The sequence below is a fragment of the Corvus brachyrhynchos genome, unplaced genomic scaffold (assembly GCF_000691975.1).
Source record: "Corvus brachyrhynchos isolate BGI_N302 unplaced genomic scaffold, ASM69197v1 scaffold69, whole genome shotgun sequence".
Taxonomy (NCBI): Eukaryota; Metazoa; Chordata; class Aves; order Passeriformes; family Corvidae; genus Corvus; species Corvus brachyrhynchos.
The window spans coordinates 6,560,956-6,567,165 of NW_008240228.1; the positions used below are offsets into that span (position 1 = coordinate 6,560,956).

The 6,210-nt window shown below is 46.0% G+C and overlaps 1 long non-coding RNA gene across 1 annotated transcript in view; it reads right to left on the reverse strand.

The window, feature by feature from the left end:
• Nucleotides 1-1,098: 1,098 nt before the first annotated feature.
• The window catches only part of LOC108449356, a 9,856-nt gene continuing 4,744 nt past the window's right edge, over nt 1,099-6,210 (reverse strand). The window contains exons 2-3 of the long non-coding RNA XR_001865521.1: nt 2,614-2,812; nt 1,099-2,533 (exon numbers count right to left, since the gene is read on the reverse strand). This is a non-coding gene — a long non-coding RNA (uncharacterized LOC108449356). The remainder of the gene's footprint in view (nt 2,534-2,613; nt 2,813-6,210) is intronic.

Below are 6,210 nucleotides of genomic sequence, written 5' to 3' on the forward strand. Positions count from 1 at the left end.
ATGCTAGAAAGGATTTTCCTAAACCAAAACCAAAATCCCAGCCTTTCCTCTTCTGGAGAGAAGCAATGTAAATGGATTGCTAAGCCTGAAAGTCCATCACTGATGTTCCCAGGATGGGAACATTTATTTATCTTCTCCTGAGGTCACAGCTCAGCTGTGCGAACCAGGAACACTTCTGAGCAAGCTAATAAACCCGCAGTTAATACCCAGGGATTGTCTATGGGAGCAGGCTGAGTTATTCTTACAGTAACAGAAAGACAGGAGTGCAAATTATATTTAACCCCCAGGCAGCCCATTGAGCAAAAAATAGCTCTGGCTATGCTAAGGAACAGCAAAGTTGGGAGAAGAGCAGCCTAGCAATTGAAAACAGGCTTTGTGATTCCAAATTAATGTCGGAACCAGGCCTGGGCTCACACAACGTGGATGTCCTCTGTGGTCCCGGATGTATCTGTGACTCTGACCTGGCATGCAAAGCTCTGAGGTCTTCCACCTTCCACTTCAGTTCAGGCACAATAAATCAGCCACAGTCACGCACCAAACACTGAGAAAATGGTTAAGAGGTCTCCACACCCTATTTTCTCTGTCCTTTTCCTGACTGCTTGGAGCCTCCCAAGTCCCCCTTAGTCCCTTCAAACTAATTGCACTAAGATGTCCTGTCATCACAGAGAAATCTGCATGTTAAGCATCTGCAGGGTTTCTGCTCTGAGTTCTAGAGGGAGTCCCATGGCAGCACAGGCTCTGCAGCACATCCAGGGATGAAATGAGCCCTCACTCATCAGAGAGAGCACCACTGCTCCTTAGGCTTTGAGGGTTATGGATGTTGGGACATCATAACACACAGCTCCTTTAAGCCTAGCAAAGGCCTAGCCAAGTGTTGAAAATAATTTGCTTTAAGTTAGCAGCAATCCCTAGTGATCAATTTATCATCTCAATTCCATAAAATTTTGCCAGTCTTAGCATTCCCACTCCTTCCATGGGAATCTCTACTCATTACTAACTGATATTATATGTATCTATATAAGTATTCTGATATTATTAAGACTGAGATTCAGCACAAATCTACCAGACTATTCACACTCTGGTCAAGTCAGAGCCTCCTCTGCAGTAGCACCAGAGGCTGGACCATGGAGACACTGCACACACATGTTTTATTCCAAGTAATAAAGTGTACATGGAAATTGGAGAGCAGGGCAAGACAGCAGGACTGGCAGTGCTGAGCTCCTCTGAAGTTTCACAGCTCTGAAGAGAAGGTTTTCAAGGGTCCCATGTCATTCAAAGTGATGTGATTTTTTAATTGCTGCAGAAAGAACTCAGCACACAGACCTACGCCTTCAGATCCCTGCTTTGTTCCCGGTCCCCAGGTATCATCAACACTGCCACGGAAGAGCTGTGAACTGGAAGAGCAGTGCAGACATTGAAATGGAAATGAGGATACAATCATCTCGCCTGGCTCCAGGAGCTATTACTTACCCCCAGTGACTTCTGAACCAGTGGAGGGCTTAACAGAGCAGGGCAGAAGCACTCGATTCTTATGGACATGTGTTTACCCTGCAGATGTATCGGGATGGCTCCAACCGGTATGGTAGGAAGGATGTGGGATAATTTATAATAACAAAGTCAAGTGTGTGCTGTTCCTCTAAACTCTGCTCATCGGCCTCAGATCCTGTTCTCCACGATGCTCAAGAGCCCTGCCTTACCCTCACGGATGCTGGAGTGCCTCGGACTCGGGCTGGCATTGTGGGAATCTCAAGAGAGGGAACAACCCCTTCCTGCAATGAAAAACACTCCTTGGGCAAGCAGAGATGCTCTCACTGGTGTCCTGGAAAATGGCTCATGCTAAATTGGACCAACTGTGCAAAAGTCCAAACAGCTTCAGCTGTTCCATGTGTTCCACAAATTCCACGTGAGTCACTCCCACCTGTTCCAGGTTTGGGTTTTCTCAGTGTCTCTGCCCCAGCACTTCAAGGAATGTGCTGTCATCCCCTGCATGTGTCACTCCCGCTTGAATTGGCTCCACTGCTGCCCAGAGTTCCCGATTCACCACCGGCTGTGCCTGCCCCTGCCCCTCCAGCATTCCCCTCCTGGGCTTGCCTCCCTGCTGCACTGTGCCAGGAGCATCCAGAGGTTCTCCTGCCTGGCTCAGACACACATCCTGGGGACACAACTCCACCCCAGTGTCACTTGCTGTGAACAAAAAGACTCTCACTGACACTGACGGTCATTTCCTTTCAGGTCCAGGACAGCTACCTCCCCATTTCACTGGTGACAGTCTGGTTCAGCTTTTATGTTGAATTCAAACCAGAAGTGCACTCTGCCCAAAACAGTTAAATCCCAGCCATATTCACCTTTGCTTTGACTGATAAGGCTTCACATCATTCTAATCCATAAGAAGCTGCTCCAGAGATGGATCCATTGCATACAGGCTTTTCTTTTCACTTTTGATCCTGTGGATCTCTGTATTTAATTACGAGAGCTGAACGACGTTCATATCATATCTCCTGGTGCACTTTGCTCAGGTCTGGCTTTTCTTTTTCTGTTTGGGGAAGGAGAGTGTAGTTCTTGGAAGCACAGCTCTTTAATTTTAATATACTACAAGTGCAAGAGTAAGCTCACCTTCAAGTGCTCCTCATTGTCGATGCATGAATAAACAACTGGCAGGGGAGGGAGAACATTGCAAAAAGGTGCTTCTAGATGAATATGCTCAGCAGCCATAAAGGACCTCAGTGATTTCCTGGGGCACAAAGGCCTTGGTGGTACTGCTCTGCCACTTCCAATCAGCAGAAATGTAGTACTTGACAATTCTCCTTGACTGCTGAAAAATAATAATAAAAAGATTAAAACCAAAACAGAACTAGGAGAAAGAGAAGTTTATGTTAGACCCCAAATTGGCAGTACAGAGCATGGAAGAAGAACTGTCACTTTGCAGTGAGTAGAACAGGTAAAGAAGTGGGATACAACAGAAAATGAAGCTGGGAAAAATTCCTCTTATTGCATTTCTGCCTCTCTGTCTGCTCTGACTGAGAGTTTGACCTCTTCTAATTGTAGCCCAGATCATTGTGGGGTGCACTGACAGCAATGGGATCATGGCAGACTTAGATTATTGCACAGGCAGGTCAGGACTTGGGTCACAGATCTTCAGTGAAATGGACCCCATGCCAGCTTCATGCAAGCTTTCTACCACCAGAACACTAAGGATTGAGGATTTGGCCAAAGAGCTTGGATCCCAAGCTGGAGATCTTCTCATTTCAGCACAGCAGCTGCACAGTGGAGTTCACCTTTGGGCAGGATCTTCCCGACCCTTGTGGGCAGTGCCAGGCACTGGAACCAGGCAGCCAGACACTGTTATCAGTGCAGCAGTGAGTACTCTGCTCCTTGGCTAATTAGCTGAGCTAGTACCCCTCTCAGATGATTTATTTTTAGACCTTGCCTACAGGGAACTGAGCCTTTAAGAGGCTCTGGAATGGGTCAGCTGGAACAGACTGTTACATTATGTACGTACCAGCTGTGCTTGGCAATATCCACAGGCTGGGACTGAGGCACCTGCAGGACCACCTTCACCTGTGCCTCTTACCTGGTGGTTCCAAGGCACCACTGAACAGCACCCTCCTTGTGTCACCCTAACTCACCACAGGGGTTTACAATGTTCCCTAACAGATAAAACCAAAATCTGTGTCTAAAATTAAGCTTCTGCATTAGCTATGCATGGTGTAGCTCATTAAAAATGGATCCTCCTTTAGAGCCCTGACACATACGTAGGGAAATATATTGCTCCATGTGCACAAAGTACTGGAATAAAATATCCATTACCTGCATGTCCCTGTTTCAGCACAGGACTACGGAAAGTGGTGGTGGTTACAACAGCAGATTTGGCTGTCCTGCCACAGATTGTCCCTGCTGCTGGGTTATGCTTATAAAACCCCTGGGAAGGTGGAGGAAGTGAGGTCAGTGAGAGGCTGAGTGTCCCATGGACACCAAGTCCCAGGCCATGGGAACAAGCCTTTGTCCCAGAACAATCCAACTTCGACTGCTGCTCCTTTGAAGGTCACTCAGAACAGGAGAGCAGCAGTGCTGGAGAGCAGCCAACTTCTGCAAGCAGAAAACAGCCACAGGTACTAAGGAGAGTTTTGCTATGGAATAATGAGCTCACAAACTTGTTCCTCCAGAGCCAACAAGCAGGACTGCGAGGTCATTCACAGCAGAGCCCTGTGCCACAACCCTAAAGGCAGAGGGCTTCTCACTCGAAAAATTCTCCATGCCCAGACATTTCTTGAAAGGCCAGCTGCTTCGTTATAATTGTTATTATGGCTACTGCTATTATGTTAACATAGTAATACTACTGCTACTACTAATATTACTACTAATAATAGTTCTGCCTCATTAACCAAATGAGGGCTGCTGCTCTCTTTCTGAACACATTGTCTCACACGGAGAAGACAATGCACTGTTTTATTGGTACCTGCTGCTTCTAATCCAGGTGTTTGCTACAAGTGTATGAGGGAAAATCACACCCAAATATTTTAGCAAACTATCTGCATGATGGTCTGTGAAAATGGTGATGAACCAAGGCACAGGTGAAGAGAACTGGGAGTCCCAGGGACAAGGACTGCAGAATGTAATGCTTGTGTATCTGCTGTGGGTCCACGCCTTATTTAGAGGAGACAGACTTCTTACAACGTGTTTCTTAATATCTGGGAGTAGTGCATGAACCAGCATTATTGAAAGAAAAACAAAAAAAGGCAGTGTCTTATGTGCTGTAATAGGATTAAACTGTTTTTCAAGCTCAATTATCTGACTCACAATTATAACTTGCTACCAAGACAGCAGCAAAGCAATTCGTGGGATAGATGGCAAATACCTCCTCAAAAGGATGCATTCTCCAGCATGTAAAGTTGCAGGCATGTGTGAGCAAGCTGCACACAAACTAAGCAGTTTGGGCTTCACCAAAACATTTGTTTTGTACCTGTGATTTGGTCACAGAAAAGACATCATTTACCCGGTATGGTTCCTACATTAATCCTGCAGCCTGAGGCTCCTCTTCGGAGTAACTCGCTAGACAACAGGTCTGCGTGAACAAACACACATTAAATCCCTTGTGTACACGCCCAACATTCGTTCTCACCGAATTCTCTACCAAATCCCTTCAGCTGTAATTGCTGTGTTCCAGCCCCATCGCGTCATCCCGGGTGCCGCAGGCTCAGGGACCAATTAGTGACACAAGCCCCTGTCACCTAGGAGATGGGAAGGCAGTGTCTTAGCGTTGCCATCTTCAGAGACTCTCCCTGAGACTGGATTTGGGCTCTGCATGACATTTCACCACACCGGCAGACTCCCAGGACAGCTAATTAAATATTATGGCTGGCCATAATATTGCCACAGTTATCGTGGTGCCTTAAATTCATGAGAAGCTTTAAGGATTCCTACAAAGGAGGAAAGCAGCGTCCTTACAGAGGAAGTGCTGATGCTCCTAAAAACTGCCTGGCTCCCTGTCACCCTGTGGCTGGGGAGCTGAGAGGCAGGGATCAGCGATCTCCCCCAGTCCCACCTGAATGCCTAAAGCCCATCATTCTGTTCTAGCAAGTTCCTTCCTCTCTTTCTGATAAGGAGAACCAAATCTTGAAAAGCCTCTGCCTAGAGATACAGATCATGGTGACGCTGCCAGGATATGTTGCCTTTGCAATGCTTATATGAAAGGTTACTATAAAATCATGTAAATCTACGGTGTATTGACCCATTTCAGTGACAGGAGTAGCAATTGCTCCATGAAAAAGGTTTATAGCTCAGCAAAGCACCCCAAGTATGTAAAAAGCATTAGAAAATCATTCACTATTAATTATTTAAACAAAGGTATTTTTCTGTAATTTTGTACGGCTGGGATTACTCCAATTCTTAGGTTTAAAAATGAACAAGTCTACAAGTTCCCAATAAAACAGTGTGGGAGAAGGTTCTTTTTTAGATTGATTTGGATACTCAGCAGCAGAATAAACACTGCTCGGATTGCCCACGTTCTACCTTGGCATTTTATTAATGTTTAATTGACATTTGCAGTGAATAAATGTTTTAGTGTTTTCTCTGTATTGTTCTCTCACAAGAATAATTCTCGAGCAGCTGAGCCCAGTCTGTTGCACTCCCCATCTTCAGAGACATTCCACTGTCCAGAGCTGTTTCCAGGCAGTCTGCTCCAGGGAGGAAGGAGCAGGGAAAGAGGTCAGG